The following is a 20,067-nucleotide window of genomic DNA, read 5'->3' as shown; positions in this document are numbered from 1 at the left end:
TCTGCTGTCTTTCTGTGTCTCTTCTGTCTCTCTCTCTGATCGGGTGCCAGTAACTGCCTCTTGCTCTCTCCATCTTTAGCTCTCCTCTCTGCAGCTTCCAACCAATGCTGCCAGCAGAAATTGTGGGGCTCAGAACAAATGAGAAAGCCAGGTTCCCCACATACACACTTAATTGATTCACTTCCCCAAATGCCTTTTGACCTCAGAGGTGTGGCTTTGAGTTCTGGTACTCAGAGAAGATGGATGTTATGAAGCTTCCTCCCCTCAGACCCCTCCATATTGTCCCAAAGCTCTTCTCACAGCCTCTTAGAGCTCCTTCATGCCTTCAGCCCTCCCCACTTGTTAAAATAAACAGATAAATAGTAGATACAAAATATTGAAAAAAATATATATTAAAACCTGTAATAAATAAAAATAAAGACTTTAAAATTAAAAAGGAATAAAACAATAAAGTGAGAAAAGGCCCTAATGGTTTAGAAATGGAAAATTGTGCTTACCTGCCATCCTTCGCTACAGTTACTGTACATGGAGTTGAATGGGGATGGTCCTATGTTCATACAGTATTTGTCACTTCTGATCGCTACCACCAGCCATGGGGTGAGGGGCAGAGATAGACATGGGGGAGGGGGCAGAGGCACTCATGGGACACATTGGATGAGGGGGCAAAGCTGGGCGGTGGGACTTACTGTAGACACCGTGGAGGGAATGCTGCTTCAGAGGGGGGCCTGAGGGGGAGACCTGTCTGAGGAAGGGACAGGTACCTACATCAATATCAGTACCCTGTTGCAGGCACCTATGAACGCAGCGGTGAAATGCTTTTGATCCGCAAAATCAAAATAGTTTGCGAGTTGGCCTGTTGGAGTCACCAGGCCCCTCCTGTCTGTCTGGGCCCCATACAGTTGTACCACCTGTAACCACCTGATGGTGGCCCTGCTTTCAACAGCCACACAACTCCACATTCCCTCTCACAGTGGCTGCATCTCACTCACACACTCATCTGCTTTTCAGTGTCTTTTTTGTTTTGCAACTTTTATTGCAGTCCTTATGGCAATAGTTACGGCCAATTACGAGTTTTTATTTTGTGGATGTAGGGAAGAATGGACAGGCCTCTGATGGTGGATCTTTTAAAAACACAGTTTTTTATGAACGGTTGGTAAACAACACCCTAAATCTCCCACCAGAAGATCAATGTACTCATGACTTGAGTTTTGTCTTTGTAGCGGATGAGGCATTCGCTTTACATCAACAAGTCTTAAAGCCTTATGCCCAAAGGACATTGGCGAGCGAAAGGCGTATTTTCAATTATAGGGCATGACGGACAGTTGCAAATGTATTTGGAATCCTTAGCAACAGATTTAGGTAGTTTCATTCTGCAATAAACTTGAGGATCAATAAAATTAATTGGGTCGTGCTTGAATTGGGTCGTGCTTGTCTCGTGTGTTCTGCACAATTTACTGTTGAGGAACACCAAAAGGCAACTGACTTTACCAGATGCTAATTTTCCAGAACCTGTTGATCAAAACTGGCCCTCTGTGAATCGTCCGCCAGTACCACATGCTACCGCAGCAGAGGCAAAAGTCAGGCAGCGGTACCTGGCATATTTTAATGGTGAAGGGGCCGTTTCCTGGCAGGCTGACATAATTACTTAATTTTACAAATAAATCACTTACCAAAAAGTTCTGTTTAAAATTAATAAAAAATAGTAAATAAAAACTTCTTTGTTTAACCAAATTATACTTTTTTAAATTTCTAATGCTTTCTAAGGTGTCTATAGGTGTTTTGATGTCTAGCACAAATGTTTTTGTACACTGCCTAAAATGTTTGAGATAATTTCAGACACGGATACATCTGCTTGGTGCTGGTATCTAATTTCTGGAAAAGCAAGATTTCTGAATGATAAATTAACAGAAAATGGCTAAATTTGCAGACAAGTTTATCCAGAAGAGAAATACTTTGTTGCCAATCGATTCCAGCCGCCATTGTCGCTATTGATGCTGAGCTGACTGGGGGATATACTCCCTACCCTTGTCCAGTGCCGGCTTTTTGATGCTGTCCGGCTTCTGACAAAGAGCACAATTTCAATCCTATTGGCACCAATAGCCGCACATGTGTTACATTCAAGAGACTGTTTATTCTTCCCATTGTTGAACTAACTGCTGTGGAGAGAGTATCATTCCCCCTGCTTTAGCCCTTGGACACGGTACTTATTAGGCTGGAGAAACGTGGGTAAATCCATGGAGCTGCTGGGGGACGCCCCGGACTTCACTGTTAACAAAGTCTGAATTGCTAATATTACAGACATTTTTATTATATCTACAACTCATGGCTAAACACGAAAGACTATAACAGTCAAACAAACATCATATATTAAGCAGAGGCACTGCTATTGAGACTACTCTTTTCCTTTATTTGACAGACACTTATCCATTTAATTGATAACTGTTCTCCAGGACTTCTGTTGCAATCAAAACAGATCCAAGGATACACAACATCTTTAGTTTAACATCCATCCAGAATCAATTATAATTGTACTTTGGGACACTAGATCCAAGGATACATTATAAATACACCTTGTTATCTATTTAGAACTAAGGTTTGTACGGTATATCAATATATTAGGATTTCTATTATAAGAGGAATATATAATTGTGTTTAGGTATATGTGTATAAATAAATGTTTTCATTTTATATGTATGAATAATTGATTTTCATCTGATATTAAATAGATTATTGAGTTTATCCAGCACTGTAATGTGTTATTAATGTTTCCATCTAGTTGGATAAATTTTTGATGTTTTGTTATTGTGTGACTCTTGTGGGGCAGCAAATCCCCTAAAAGTGCATGCTACATGTGCATTTAAGCATTGATTAAATTTGATTGTCCAGAGCAGAGCCTTTCTTTTTTAATTAGGTTTTTTTTTTAACCATCTCATATTGATTACAAAAACTTAATACAAAAACTGAATACAAAAATGTAAGAAATGTACTGTATAACCATTGAAGAGATGAATTCAGATTACATTAGAAATACAACATGTAAAATTTGGCTATAAATGGTTAAAGACTTCTTAAGTTGGTCTACAATAATGTATAGGTTAATTAACAATGGTTTAGGTTTGTAATGCCTCAGGAACTAATTGTAGGCGGACAACACAGCGATACAGAAGAGCCTGAACAATGCAGATCCTGACTTCAGGTAGTAGGTACCCAAACCAAAACCTCCCCTCTTCCTACCACCCAACAAACCTCCTTCATTGTTGTGAAAATACCCATTCCCGGGGTGGTGCTTAACCCTAATCTTCACCCAGGTAGTGGCATAAACATCCCCCCCAAAAGACACATACATTCCCAGCCTATATACCCCGTCTAAAGGTGCACGCCTGCTGGCTGTTGTCGGCATCGGTCATCGCCTGAACATGACGGTCAACGTGACGATATAGTCAGGTTGATCATATTGGGGGATGAGGGAGAGGGCCTGCACTGAACGACATATCGCTCAGTGTGGGCACTGCACAGCACAATGAATGACTGAACAATGACGATATCATTATTGTTAAGTCCTTCATTGTCGGGTTGTGGATGCCCGCATTAAAGGTGCGTATCCACTACTAGATAGTGGAACGACAGTACGATTACAGCATTATAAACATACAGTCGTTCCTCAGCCCCTGTAGTGTCTACACTGAAGAATATGTTGTTCAGTGATGGCACCCTCCCTTATCCCCGAACATGCCCAATCTGTCGTTATCGCCATATTGACAGCCATGATCAGGCGATGATTGATGTCGGAAATCACGCATGATGTCGCGCATCGCTGGTCGTTTCCGACATTAAACTTCCGACATTAAAATCGCTCATTAATATCAGCAAGTGGATACACGCCTTAAGTATTAAGGTCACAAATAGGTTACTATCAAAAATAAACATTAAACATTTTTTATCGTTATTAAATATATTTGAAAATCTACGCCGCAGATAACAAGATAGATAACCATTTTCTGTTTTTGATTTTTTTTTTTCTATAAATACATTTTGCAAAACTGAAGAATTCTGGACAGGATCTCCAGATTTTAACTAAACCAATTAGTGCCTTCACAATAAAGAGTACTCAGATCAGGACAACCAGGCACATGAACTTTTGGTGATGTATAGCAGTCACCCAAAGAAAAATGTAGACATAACTGGGTAAAGGTGAAGATACAGATACTTCTGAACAGTGGGCCTGATTCAGCAGTGCATGCTAGTGCACTGCTGAACGCAGATTCCTGATATTTGGGAATCTGTGCAGGCGCCAGACCCATTCTGCGCATCCGTTTGCAAACTGGCATCAGACTGTCAATGATTGACTGTCTGCTGCCGTTTGAGGGTGGGGAGGGGGCGGTGACAGCCTCTGTTACACGAAACAGAGGCATGTCGCCGCTGTTGGGGGGGAGGGAAGAGTTCAGGATCTCCTTCAGGTGACAGAGATTTCCTGGCCTCTTCCTCTAAACTGCAGTGGCTGGCTGCAGGATCCCACAAGTCACCGCAGCCGGCTGATGTTACGTAGATTAACCAATGGTGCATTGAACACTTCAGCTCGGTTAAGTAATACACCAAGGGCGTGATGCCTCCTGCTGCATTACCATATCTGCATTGGTCGCAATTGCAAAGCTGCCTGAATGCAGCTTTGCAAATATGATCCTAACAGAATCAGGCCCAGTATCCGTGGAAGTCACAACCAAATATACGAATGCCAAACATCCAGCAACAGGGGCAATTAAGGTGGAGAAACTAACTTTATGGTAGGATGAAATACTCAACATCATCTGGAGAAATAGGGCAGAACAAATGTAAAACATGCTAAAAAAACGGTAATAGAAAAATTAAAAATTGAAAAACTGTTCATTGCAATGAAGACTTGACTGTGCATTCTGCCAAGCAGAGTGCACGCCAGTCGTGGATGGCCCAGGGAGGTTGGTTGGTGGTGCAGAGCTTGGTGACGCATAGTTTTGAGGAGGATTTGGGGGATACTACGGTGGGGGCTGACAACTAGTACATTCTGTGGGAGTGAGCTGCTTGGGTTTATATGGGGTTAGTGTCATGGTTTCATTGATTTCAGGGATCAAACCTCATATATGACCCTTTTAAAATACAGCTGGGATTGGGGCTTCATTTTCCTTATATCATTAGCGATGTTCAATCCAAAAATAGTGAATTCATCTGTGTTTGTATGTAGCACCTCCTCTGCATGTTTTAAAAATTGGTCTGCCCAACATGGTCCGTAACTTGAGGAATTGGCCACCGACCTCCAGTTCTTGGCAGCAGGCTCACAAGGTGGTGGCTCCTCGACGATCAACTCCTCAAGTTCTGCCAGCTCACTGGCCGGAGTGTCAGGATCCACTTCCGTGTGAAGGAACTAGGAGAGAAACAAATGTTATTTATCAAATAAAATACATGACCTAATTGGTCCAATAACTTTTTATAACATTATAAATATCATTACATTGGTAAAGTAGGTAACGGTGAAAACAAGTAATTAATCCCTGTCCACTGTTGTACAAGTTTTTAGTACAGTGATCTTTGCTATATCAAAAAAAACAAAAACAGAAAACAAAACAACTATATATTTGTTGATGTACTTACTGTTTCCTGAATCTCTGGTTCATCCTCTGGACAGACCACCTCAATGTCTTCATCCAGTGAGATGATTGACCGCTTCTCCGGCTCTTTATCCAGGATGAAGGAGAGTAGTTTATAGTACCACAGCACAAAGTTGGTTTCTGCACATCGTCAGCCCCTGCTCCAGAACGTTTGGCATTCATATATTTGGTGTGCTCCCGCATAAACACAGGGCCTGATTCATAGCTGTGGTCACCCATAGCTATGCGAGCGGCCAGGAGGCCGCTCTGAAAAACAAGAAGGACGGCCCTGATTCAGAGCGAGCGCTCTGTCAGAGCGTCCGGCTCTGAATCAGGGCCACTATCCGGAAGCTGTTGATCTTCTGCTTTACCCAGACTATGGGCCTGATTCAGAGTTAGGAATAGAGAGAGAGATTGCGCTTAACTGTGAACCTGGACAAACCATGTTGCAATGCAAGGGGTGTAAATACATAATTTTTTTTTGTGCATGTAGGGTAAATGTTGTCTGCTTTTACATTTAGCCCACAAATACTGCACAGCTTTATTATTACTCTACAATTTAGATGTCAGTTTGGACACCTCCCTCCCAAATCTAAATCTCTCTTCACATTTTAAATCTGCACCTGCAGTGCAACATGGTTTCACCAAGATGATCAGTTGAGAGAGAGATCTCTCTCTATTCCCAACTCTGAATCAGGCCCTATGTCTGCATTCTTCTTCAGGCTTCTGCCATACATTAGCAGCTTCTGGTATGCCTGGTTTTTAAGTTTCCGATCTGAGTACTCTTTAAGCTTGATATTCCACAAGCACTCATTGGCTTGGTATAAATCCAGGAACCCTGTCCAGAATTCTTTGTTTCCAGCCATGTCCACTCTGAAATAATAAAATGTGAAAACACACATTAAAATTAAAACTTTAAACAGTTCTTTTGACTGCACTAATACTGAGTCCGTTAAATAAGGGGTTCCAACTATGCTGTGGCCCCTTATGCAGAGCCCCCCTGCTGTGTCCCTTATGCTTTGCCCATTATGCAGTGCCCCCTTATGCAGAACCCCCTGCTGTGCCCCTTATGCAGAGCCCCCTTGCTGTGCCCCTTATGCAGAGCCCCACTGCTGCCCCACTGCTGTGCCCCATTATGTTGTGCCCCTTATGCAGAGCCATCCTGCTGAGCCTTTATGCAGAGCCCCCCTTATGCAGTGCCCCCCTTATGTAGAGCCCCCATGCTGTGCCCCTTATACTGTGCCCCTTTATGCTGAGCTCCCCTGCTGTGTCCCTTATGCTTTGCCCATTATGCAGTGCCCCCTTATGCAGAACCCCCTGCTGTGCCCCTTATGCAATGCCCCCTTATGCAGAGCCCCCTTGCTGTGCCCCTTATGCAGAGCCCCACTGCTGCCCCACTGCTGTGCCCCATTATGTTGTGCCCCTTATGCAGAGCCATCCTGCTGAGCCTTTATGCAGAGCCCCCCTTATGCAGTGCCCCCCTTATGTAGAGCCCCCATGCTGTGCCCCTTATACTGTGCCCCTTTATACTGAGCTCCCCTGCTGTGCCCCTTATGCAGAGCCCCCCCTGCTGTGCCCTGTTATGCAGAGCCCCCTATGTAGTGCACCCCCGTTGGGTGGAATTCATTGGTGGCCAACGGTGGGTACTTACCTTTTTTTCACTTGGAAACAGGTGCCCAGACTCTGCTGCATTGCTGTCTGTGTTGTGTTCCAGCACGTGCTTCACAAAATGGAGACTGGAGAGTGTCCAGGGAGTGTGCAAAAACAACGATATCGACGCTCGTTGATCGATCATATTGTTCAGTGTGAACGATATGAATGATTTGGTCATCGATATCGACCAAGTTGGCCAGCAAGCATAGACGATGAAAGATATCTTCATCGTCCATGCGGGCACACGTCGTTGGTCGATGACTGCAAAAAAGTCAACGATATGAACGATATAACGATGATCAATATTATTATCGTTCATATCGTCCTGGAAAGTCGTACCATGTGTATGCACCATGCTGGGGTACACTGCAAATAGTTCCCAAAACTACAGGCATCCGTGTGACCTAATAACATTGTAGCCATGGATAATTCATTGATGTTTTATGTGTCCAATTATACGAGGCTGGTAAAACTATGTAGGGCTGTGTGTAATATACTGCTTCAGTCGTGCTACACTAGCATACACATAATCAAAGAATAAATAAGGTAGCTATATTTCCATTCAACATCTGTTTGCATGCGCGAGACTCGGGGAGCGACAGGCTTTCCATCGCTCCGGGTCTTGCACCAAAGGGGGCGTGCTGTCGATGTTGATTGACAGCACGCCCCCTTTGGTGGGCGTGCCGGGGGCGTGGCGGCCAGACGGAGGCGTTCCCATGGGAACGCCTACCGTCTGAAGCCGGCCCCACTGACATCACTAGTGATGTCAGTGGGAGTGATTTTGGCTCTGATAGAGCCAAAATCACTCCAGGGCTTGCGGCAGGGAGACCCTACCGCAGGGTGTCCGTCGCAAGTCCGATGGTCGCGATGGTCCAGACCATCGTGACCATCTTTTTGGCCACTCGCATATGCTGTGGGTGGTTACCCACAGCTATACGAGCGGCCAGGAGGCCGCTCCATTTTCATGGAGGAGGGCCCTGGTCAGAGCGTCCGGCTCTGAATCAGGCCCAATATTCCAAACTACCGAACGATATGTAGAGTGTCGTTCGGTCGTTAGAATATTAAGATATAACATTAACATTAACATACCTCCTGGTCGTCCGGTAATGCGTATACACTGTAAAATTTGAGGAAATTCATTGATGATATTCTCAGATTGGGCAGCATGTATGACAGTCTGAAGAAGCGACGGATGACCTGGCTGGAGCGTGCATAGTGCGCGCACACTGGACGATTTGAACGATTTTTTGTTTCCAATCCGTCAGAAACCAGAAAATCGTTTAAAAAATCATCTAAAGTGCACCCAGCTTTAGAGCAGCATTTTCTGCTCCTGCAGTTATAGAGTTGAATAGGACCTTACGTTTTGTAATACAGTTAAGGTAATCACATCTCACTATAGCAATACAGATGTATTAAGTTCTGTTCAGTCTAATCTGATTTGACAAAACAATGTAAAAGCCGGGGTGCCAGTGGGGGTGTAAAGAACTAACCGTCCTGCTGGTGTTCATTGCTGCACACCTACCAGAGGCTTTGCCACACCTCCAACAGGAAAACAGAACAAGACAAATATAGTAGGTGGTGCTTATCACTCACAGCAAGGGGTAATATATCAAATATTTATTTATTAAGATGAACACTAAATAATCAGTAGTCAACACTTTATAAAACTCTCGGGAGTGGGATTATATGTACATCAATCTAATCACAATATAAAAAATTAGAGACATATATATATATATACATAAAATCAACATATGTGAATCAGCTTGTGGTGGGTAGCTTTCATAATCAATTTAGCCACTATAGTTGTGGTCTCACTATCCAACAGAAGTCTCTGAAATGTAGCAGTTCTCTATTATGTAACAGTTCTTAATAGGAGCTTATGTATCGCTGGTAAATACTAACACTGTAGCAGTCTGTAATAGCTGTTATAAGGCCATTGGAGCTATCAGAAATCCTGTGAGGAGAGATCCATGCTGCTGAGCTCGGCTTTCTGATAGCTCCAAAGGCCCCTCCTCTTTGTTCCTTAATCGGACCACCCATATCTCAATTAAACGTTTCAGGGGAAGAATATCAACTATGTCTTAAAACAGGCTGATTGGGAGGACAAAAGAGAGGAGTGCCTAATGGTGCCAAAGAACCATTAAAAGTATTGTGAATCCCAGTGGATCCGTTAATGTCTTATACCATCCACCTTGTTTTATATCATTTTGGGGATGCATGAAGGGAAGATTTAATTGCATATCTCCACATGAGAAGGAATCGGAAGGATCTACCAAAGAAACCTTGATTAGCTTCATAACCTTCCTCCTGCCCGACCCCAGAGGAACTTCATCTTTTATGAAGAAAGAAACCAAAGACTGAACTAAAGGAGTTTAAAAGGTTTGGTGTTTTTTGTTTTTTTCTTTGAACATCACATTTACATTTTTTATCCAATGCCATCTTATGTTCAGATTGCTTTTTGTTCTAATTTGTAAAAACCACTTTACTATGTTTAAATGCTCACATGCATCATAACAAGGATCAGCAGGTATATTACAAACTCCTGACTTGGCATGCAACTCCCATACCTCCTGATAGTACCAGCAGGCAAGTACTGCTCCAGGCAAGTCCTTAATAGCAGCTTGTAATCATCCAACCGGGTCTTTGGCCACTGTGAACGGTGTGTGACATCTCAACGTCAGAGGTCCCAAGGGCCACACCCAACTAGTTTCATCACATGTTTCGTTTTGACATTATTTTAGTATCACTTAAATGTATTAAAGGAATTTTGGAGCAGTTTTCATAAAAACTATTCCAAACCCTTAAATTTGCATATTTATTGTAAGCAGATTGTAATTCCCATACTTGTGATGGGAAATGCGATCTGCTTCAAATTTACTAATGTTCAATTTAAAAAAAAATACCAGAGGAAGCCTTGTGATAATAATGCAATCTTCATTATGCAGGGTTCCCTCTGGTTTCCCAACCCATTCTCTGCTATCTAGAAGGGAGTGCAGAGCCCGGAGCCGGTGTCTGTAATCAGTCTGTGAGTCTAAACAGACCACAGGCTGATTGCAGAGCTGTAGGAATAGAAAATAAATATAATAAAATGTACCTGCCCTGGACGGTTGATCGGTGTTCTCCTCTCTGTGACCCAAATGTGAATTTTTGCAAAAATATGATAGAACAACCGCATTTTAAATGCAGGTTGTAGAAAATATGCTCAAAATAGTATTGGGAAATAGGGGATAAATAACCTTTATTTTTGATGTTCGGTACTCTGCTCTCCCCATATTAAAAAGACTGAACTCTACACTTTTATTAGGATCACTTGTAAATTTAACAAAGTGGACATGCTAAATAAACAATAAGAAATGTGGCAAGTGTAGGTCTCGGGTTGGCATCTTTTGAAAAACTATTAACACCACCGATTTAATTGGAAAATGTATTTATAATAGTTCATCACCAGGTGAGATAAGAAAAATTGCCATGTGTAGCTCCATAAACATAGTTCTATAAGACTTGGGGGTATATTTACTAAAGTGCAGGTTTTTAGAAGTGAAGTTGTTGCCCATAGCAACCAATGAGATTCTAGCTATTATCTTACAGAAGGTGTTAGATAAATGATAATCATGTCACAACAATGACAGTGTTTTTGATACATAAAAATCCAACGTGAGCAACATGTTTATTTCAACCTGCTTACAGAATGAGCAAATATGGTCCAAAAATATTTGCAGTCAAATATCAAATATGTATAGATTTTAAATGTTACTTAAAATGAACCACATACATTGCATTTGCTAATCACGTGCCATTCTACAGGGGTGATGAAGGATTGCTTACAGTAATTACAGTGCACGTCTTTGAATTAAGCTCATTTTGTACAGGATTCCAGAGAGAGAACTTTGTAACAAGTTGGTTTATGTAATGCTGCACATGTTCCCTTATTATCACAGTAGTAGGGAACTACAAAGCCAGTTAATTACCAGGAGCCATTGCACGTCATATTTTATTTAACATGATATATCTATATGTATGAGCGTTTGTTTTCATTCTTTCAAATAACAAATTAAGTGTACATATTACATAAGCACGTTAAAACTCCATTATTTAAATTTGATGGGCACAATGTATCAACATTATTCAAATACTAATATTATTGTTAATGACATAATGTTCACATGTGGAGATTCTTGAACAAGAAAACAAACTTTTTATCCATTTTTTTCTGTAAGCGTTCAGATCATTCAGATTCACATTATACTAAACAATCCTGTATACAATAAAGCTTATTTGTCTATATTCTGGCTGCCACCTCTTGGAAGAGACCGCTAGGATTGCATAGCAGGGGGCATGGCGCAGTATAGGGGGGCATGGGGGGCTTAGGCAGGGACATTACTCGGCATTAGGGGCAGAGCGGGGGCCTGACCACGCCCCCACTACACAATGCTGAGTTTACCGGGACTATGAACCAGAGTGCAGGGCCATGATGACGCGATTCAGTGCAAATCACGTCAACCGGGGTTAGGCGGCTTAGGCTATTTCGCTGATAAACTATAGAGTTTGATCTGAACACCTGATGTTTTCAGGACACTGAGTCATGAGGTACTGTAGTGGTATCGGTTTTTGCGGTTGTAACATTAGGCTCCATTTAACAATGAGACATAACTGTAACCACCAGGGGTTAAATAATTAATTTCTACATAGCCATATAAGTTGTAACATGCAACCTGTGCTAGGCCCCATTGAGGTTTGAAAGAAAGTATATTGTATTCATGCAGTCTATGCATAGAATGGTCAGATCACCTTTAGTGTCAAACAAGCCATATATTGAGGGGCCAACTTGCACCACATTCCAATAGAATGATCATTGTAAGATGTGTATAGACGCTAAGCATTATGGGTTACTGATAGTGATGTCCAGGTTCTATACAAGGGACTTTGAAACTCCAGACATATTAGGAAACGTCATTACTGAATTTCTTTGTCTTAGTATATGTTAGTGCTTACAGAGCATGTGCAAGAGACAAGAATGGTCCATGCTATGCTGTACCAATCAGTGCTTGATACCCAGTATGTTACTAATATGGGTTTAATATCTGGAAAGCCAACACCCAGACTATGGTATATAAATCAAGACCTAGACAAAGGCTCTTCGGCTCGTGTTTGGACCTGAGACTGCAGTAGGGTGCCTACAATGTAAATTGAATGACCTGGGCGTTATTAAAACGAGGGCTCCCCAGATGAAGATGAACTGCATCTTATGTTGAAGATGATAAGCTACCGGTGTTATCTGAATATATAGACAAAAGTTGAGTATACTGTATACTTTGTATGTTAATTGTTTGTTGTTTGTTAGTTACTTGTAAATAAAGTGTGTTAATTTGTACTCACTCAAATGGTCACGTGTGTAACTATTAATTTTGATCAGAATAAAATCCATCGTTATGCACATAATCCCTTTAGCACTCGCTAAACAGCAACAAACAGCAATACACTAAGATTACAGCTGGTTGTTATTGTATCGCTTACGCCATCTATAGATGGCGAGAGTGATACGGTTCTCATTGCTGGCAATGGGACCCAGCAACAGCCTTCCAGGCTTTGCTGTGTCCCCACTGGGTGAGTGTCATGCGCATGTGCAGACTGCTCTATGTGCATGCACATGACATACAATAGCAGCCTGTCACTGACCACAATAGGCTGCCAGCAACATAGCAGAGGATGCTGCAGAGGAGGGGGACATCGCTGGACCTCACCATAGGGGCAAGTAATGTTGAATACCCATGGCATATTCATTACTATCACTACGATATTAAAATAAAATGCCGCTGGTATTAAGGTACAGTGTTAAATGGGGCCCTTAGAGTGTGACTATAGCTCTCTGAGCTATCTCGTGTGCCAGAAAAGGTTAAAAAAAAAGAACCAAAAAAAGGCCATTTCCTTGCATTTCCTAACAGTCCAGCCTAAAACAATATGCCCCTTCTGGTACTCCTGGTAATTGGGGTAGCAGTCGGAGTCGGGAAGCCGATGGACGTAATCCCGACTGCCGGATTCCTGACTGTCTAATCCCGACAGGCGTTGAAATCCCGATGCCTGTCATTAGACCTACGCAGGGAGCCCGACACCCGGCTTACCGATCAAAGGTAAGCTGGGCACCGGGCACGGACAGCCACGGGGGGGGAGGGTTAGGTTAGGGGCTCCCAAGGGGGAGTTAGGGTTAGGCACCCCCCCAGGAAGTTAGGATTAGGCTAGGGGAGGGGGTTTAGGGTTAGGCACCCCTGGGGGGAGGTTAGGGTTAGGCACCCCCCGGGGGATTTGGGTTTAGGCACTTAGAGGGGGGATTAGGGTTAGGTACTTGGGAGGGAGGTTAGGGTTAGGCACCCCTAAGGGAGGGTTAGGGTTAGGGGCTAGAATAAGGATAGTAAATACTTACCTTTCCACCATCAGGATTTTCACCCCTGCTGGGCTGCCGCTGTCGGGATTTGAACCGCCGGCCATGTGTAAATCATACTGATTTTGGTAATTGGGTACCAGGGTAAAACTGTAAAAATATAGTGCAAGCACTTGTGGCTCTACAACTGCCGATTGCATTGACAGCCCATGGGTGTTCTTGCATGATGGCACTTGCAGAACTAGGTGAGCGACTATGCAAATAGTTGCAAGTACATATAAACACAGATAAGACAAGCAGTGTTTAGAAATGAGAACCTCGAATGTATTAATTTTAAAGTCAGATAGTTATATAATGCATGTAAAATAATGCATGTAAAAATAAAGTTACATAAAATTCAACAGTCCTATCTTATTCAAAGCAAGTATTAATTAATTATTAACTAGTTTGATGTAAAAATCCCAACACTAAACCGTATATAAAGAATACAGAGCTGATCAGGCTCATACTATCAGAGTTCCGACATGAGTTTCTCAGTTGATGGAATAGAGAAATTAAATCAATTCAAGTTACCACTCCAAAGAGGTTTTGTAGACAGGCATAAGGGTCAGGCACTGGGATACTGTCCCCGATAATTAGGAGATTCCTCCAAATGAAGTAGTGCGCTCTCCAGCTCTCATTTACAGGTCCCCGCAGGTTGGCTCAGAGTAGCATTGATGAATTTATAACCCAGAAGTGCTAGCAGAAGTTGGGCTAGTGATTCAGTGTCGGAGGGTTTGGAGAAGCAACTCAAATAACAGAGGTGTCCATATACATCAAGCCTTCTTGCGCTTTAAACAGCCCTTCTAGTCACACCATGCCGGGGAGTGACTCGGTAGCGCTGAGCATATTTTTGTGCAACTTTTTCCCTTAAAATGCATCATTTTCGCAAAGTGATGCAAATAGGACGCACAAGCAGCTTATGCTGATTAAAATGATATGCAGCATGCCTATAATCTGTGTGCAACTGTGGGTGTACAGTATCTGCATGCAAAATGCTACATTACAGTGTCACAGCTGCTGACACTGTAACGTAGCATTTCGCATGCAGATATAACCGCAGTCACACACAGAATATAGGCATGCTGCATATCATTTTAATCAGCATAAACTGCTTGTATGCATCCTACTCGCATCGCACAAAAAGATACTTGGCGCTACCGAATCACACTGTGCTCACACATTATGTGTAACACGACTTGTAGCGCACGGAGGATAGATGTATGTGGACACATCTGTATGCGCATAGTGGATGGGTGCACCATTGAGATGTGTACAACTCTACATATGGCAGCACAGATGGTGTAATGATTAGCGTTACTGCCTCACAGCACTGAGGTCGTGGGTTCAATTCCCATCACGGCCCTGTGTGGAGTTTGTATATTCTGTGTTTGCGTGGGTTTCCTCCGGGTACTCCGGTTTCCTCCCACACTCCAAAAATATACTGGTAGGTTAATTGGCTCCCAGCAAAATTAACCCTAGTGTGTATGCGTGTGTTAGGGAATATAGATTGTAAGCTCCACTGGGGTAGGGACTGATGTGAATGGCCAAATATTCTCTGTAAAGCACTGCAGAATATGTGTGTGCTATATAAATAACTGGTAATAATAATAATATGGGCCAAGATATGCATTCACTGTGGGAGCATTACAGACAACTTCCATTCATCTGTTTCCCCCTGTAAGCATTAAATAACCATTGACCCATAATAAAGGAATAAAGAATGTTGCTCATCATAAACAGATGGAATAAAGCATGTTGACTGTCATATACAATTAAATAAAGGTTCTCCAGAAATCTGAATTCACTCGAATGTCGTTAATCTTGACATATCCGAGCCATGGGTCTGATCTCCTAAGGAGATCCGGACAGATCCGAGTCATGGGTCTGATCTCCTAAGGAGATCCGGACAGATCTGATCTTCCTGCAGTTCGAAATTTGGATTTTAATTCCGAATTACGGGGTTTGGATTTCAAAAATGGCATGATTTTAGCTGTTTTTAAAAACTTTTTATACATTTTTTTTAAACCCAAATCCAAAACCAAAACACATTTGGAGCAAATGGTCCAAGATGAATTAAGCTTTAGTAAGATGTTGCAGCATGGTCTCACTCTCTTACATCGCTCTGCCAATCACATATAAGAGATAATTATGGAAATATTATAACTGATTCAATGAGCCATTCACTGTTTTAGTGTACTGTCCATATGTAATTACAGCAGTGGCATATCTATAATGGGTGCAGGGTATGTGGTGCACAGTGGCCCCTGGGTCCAGGGGGGCCCACACCGCAGACCCTGCACTCATTTCTTCAAAACTAACCTTCCTGGAGTCACGTGTCGGCGATAGCAGTGCTGAACGAATCACCTGCAAAATGGCGTGGTGACCATTTTTGCAGCATTTTGCGCATGTGCAGTAGGGAAATCACCGGGAAAATGGCTGCTGCGCCATTTCCCCGGTGCCCTGCGCATGGGCAGTAAACTCTGGCACAGCACTAGAGTCTACTAGTGCCCAGAGTCTACTGCTGCACTCAGTGCACTGCTGGCCACCGGGTAGATACACCGCTGATTTACACATTGCTTAAGCTTTGAGACAAGCATATGCTACTGGCAGGATCCACCAGGTTGCTCTGGAAGTGTGCTGTTCTCTCTCTCCACATGGCCAACTAAGGATACTGCCTTTGAACCTCTATATACCCCTGCCTATACCTTCTAATATCCTGCCTATAAACCTCTAAGGATGACGCTAATTTGCGTACGCAGTCATACAGTAAATAAAGACTCCAGACCTAGAACCTGTGGTTCTAAAGCACAAAGTATTATTCAAGTAAAAGTACAGCAGTTACACGCTATGATCCTCATAAAATCTTAGCGCAAAGAGATTATACAGACCCAAGTACAATTATACATACGCAGGGCTCTCTGGTCCAGATGTTAGGCATCAGCAAGAAACCCCTCGTCAATCAGCATTCATCACGAAGAGTAGGAACCCAGGGTCAGAGCACACATATTTATACTTATATTTATAATAAACAACACAATAGAGAAGTTTGTTACTAATACCATTGGTCCTAAAGGAGAGGGCATATGTTACAAGGCATTTAACAGGTTGGTTCAAATAGACACGATCCAGCCTCTAACAACTGGTGGTCTCTGGTTTCCCGCCCCATGCAAATCCTAACAGTTGTTCATATAATGTACATTTTGTTGCTTGAAGTCACTGCGGTCCATAAGTTGAGAATGCATGTTGCGATCTCTCCATCGATATTACCGGAATACTGTAAAATGAGTCCGCATCAGTACAATACCAAACATGGCTTACTTATCACGTATAAAATCTTAGTTACGAAATGATCTTTATTTCCTAACAATTATAATAAATGTGCATACTTGAATCTTAAAGCTTAAAGCTTATGGAACCTTGTATGTGAATATGTAATGTGTGAGTATGTGGGGTTTGATGTAAAGATGCTAGTTAACTTGGGGCAGATGCATGTGCGTGAAGCTAATATTCAGCGTTTTCATACAGGGTCTTATGCATTCGCTAATATGCGACTAGTTAACAGCGCAATTGTGCGTATTAATGTGTGTATGAGAACACCTAGCAGTGTGGAATGCTGAGCCTTATAGTTCCATGACTTGCTCATGCCCCAGCAGCCCCCACCCTTTTCAGGCTCCAAAATACTGGTCTTTGTTCTCCCAGGGCCTGTGTGGATGCAAATTAGCACAGCTACAAGACCCAAACCTCAGATAACACTCTTGGCTTTGAAGGTATTTTATTGTAGGAAGCCTGCTAATGTAAGGTGCTACAAACGACCCTCTTGCTGTATTCGAGCAGGGCCACCTGGAGTGAGAGCAGACGTTATGTCCATGAAGCTTGTCTTAACAGGCTAGTTGTCACGTGGCCATTTGCTCTGTTTAGCTAATGCAATCCAATTTTGACATACTGTACAGCCATGTCTGAAATATATCCTTTAGGGGAATTATAATAATACACACACTTTATCCAGAGCACCCAAACTACGTAAAGTCATGAAATGGGCTTTTGATGAATCGCCGTAACTTAAGGCGATGGTCACAGATGCAATCGCATGATGCTAATAGTAATATCGCCACATGTACTAAAGTGTGAGTTTATCTAAAATGGCGCTTAGGCAGCCATTCGCAAAATGGCGTCTTGCGGCCTCATTTCCAAGATGGCGTCTTGCGGCCAGTCACAAGATGGCGTCGCTGCGATCCAATTGTAAACTGATCTTGTCTCAGTCAATAATCCAGCTTCGACACAACATATTTATGATGGGCAACATTCATTAATTATGGGGAAATAGTTATTTAATACTTGCAGGAGGATACAGATTGTACATGTGTGGCATGAATTATGTATGCGTCTGTTCCCATATTTATGCTGTAAAGTAAAAAGAACACTCATCATGGCCTGTAAATGCATTATGGCACTTGTTATGCCAACATGTAAGAGCTTGCACTAGATTTTGAATGCTTTGTGTCAGTGTTCTAGGGGCCTGATTCAGAGATGGAAGCAATGGCGATATTTTCGCAGAAAAAGCGATTGTTTACTATTGCGCATGTAAGAATGCCTCACCACACATGAGCAGTGATTGCATTGCATTTAGTCTCATACATAGGAATCACTCACAAAGTGAGTGACAGGTAGTCAGCATTTGGGGGAGGAAATGGGAGGGAGCTAAGGAAATGCTGGCGTGTTTGATCTTCTAAACGCCCATTTAGGGGCATGCATAAATTAGCCATTGTGATCGCCTTTGTAGCATGAGAGCTCTCTGTGTGTCAGGAGAGCTGCAGTGTTTGCGGTTGGTCAGACTTGACTTACATGCTGTTTGACTGTACGATGAGCGTCTATGTTACTGATGTTTACGTTGTTGCACGTTGTTGGATGTATATGAGAAGGCAGTAGTGGGTGTCCCTATGCTTGGTTAAGCTTTGGAATGCATTAGCATGTTTTAGCAACTGTGATCTGTAAGAGACTGCACTTGTGAATGCATTAGCGTCGTCTCTGTTTCCGGCTCAAGGTGTGTAAACATGATTATTTTCTCAGGGACGATTAGTGAATACTTTTGTGTAAGCTCTTTCATATATTTTTTATATTATTTGTGTTTTGTCTTCTTTACCCCTTTAAGACTGGTGTTGGTTTAACCCTTTAAATTATTAGATCAATTTCATGGTCTCATGCTGTATTTGCTTTGCAAGGGAAACAAAAATTAATTCATGACCTACTCAATCACAATTTAAGTTATTTCTTTAGGACATGTAGTGTGAATTAATGAATAACTATTTTTATTTACAAACTTTAGATAGGATAGAAGGAACATAAATGCAAAATACACTTTTTTATAATGCTTTCCACAGTATTTAGGGGCATATTTATCATTAAATATTTGCACCATATTCCCCGAAAACAGCCTTTTCCGGGGGATACCCGCATATATTGCGTATACCATGAATATACTGTACCATGGAGGGATCCCAGCAGATCTGCTGCAGTCCCTCAATTTCCAACAGCAGACGCAGCCCCCATAGAAACTTATGCTGTCAGATTCACCAAGCTCTGGAATGCAGAGCATTCCAAAGTTTGGCCCCCGCAACTTACACCATCTGAAGATGGAGTTGTGCATCTAAAGCTTATGGGCTACACTTCGCAAAATGAACCGGGACAGGGATCCTCTGGAACCCTCCCCGGCAATGGCCACTGCCCATGTGTGACCTGTAGACAGCGCATGTGCAGGAGTCCCGATAGAATAGTGAAAACACAGCTGATGCAGTCACTTCACTACAAACACATCACAGGTACGGGCTCCTTTCATAGCCCCCATCCCTATACTGTATGTGCTACTTATTACATTGCAGCGGTATAATCGCATAATGCAATGCAATCATGGGTGCTAATATCACGCCCAGATCACATTGAGTATGTGATTATTGATAAATTAACCCCTAAGAGTGAGCAATCTTAGATAACTACACTAAAATGTACTCTGAGTGCAAGGATACTTAAAATATGTATACTTTACTGAACATCTTAGTGAATTATAGGGGGAAAACAGATATAGGCTTCTTATTATTTTTGTTTTTCATTTTATTTCATACTGTAGAAGACCTGCAGAAGTCACCAGAGACTCCAATGGATCCCCTTATATTTATCAATAATAGTTCCCAAGTAAGAGGCCTATTCATCATCACTTAATTAAAGTAGGATTTTCATTTTTGTAGAAATTAAATGTTATGGTAATTCATCATTCTTGTAATGTAAGAGATATCAGTGATATCTCCTGGTTACAATTCTCCCCCGATAAGATGTGGAAATTATGTAATTCATCAAGTTCAGGAAGCGCATTCTTTTCGGAAC

Source organism: Taudactylus pleione, unplaced genomic scaffold, assembly GCF_031769625.1.
Source record: "Taudactylus pleione unplaced genomic scaffold, aTauple2 ptg000154l, whole genome shotgun sequence".
Classification (NCBI taxonomy): domain Eukaryota; kingdom Metazoa; phylum Chordata; class Amphibia; order Anura; family Myobatrachidae; genus Taudactylus; species Taudactylus pleione.
Note: the sequence above shows the minus strand (reverse complement) of the source record.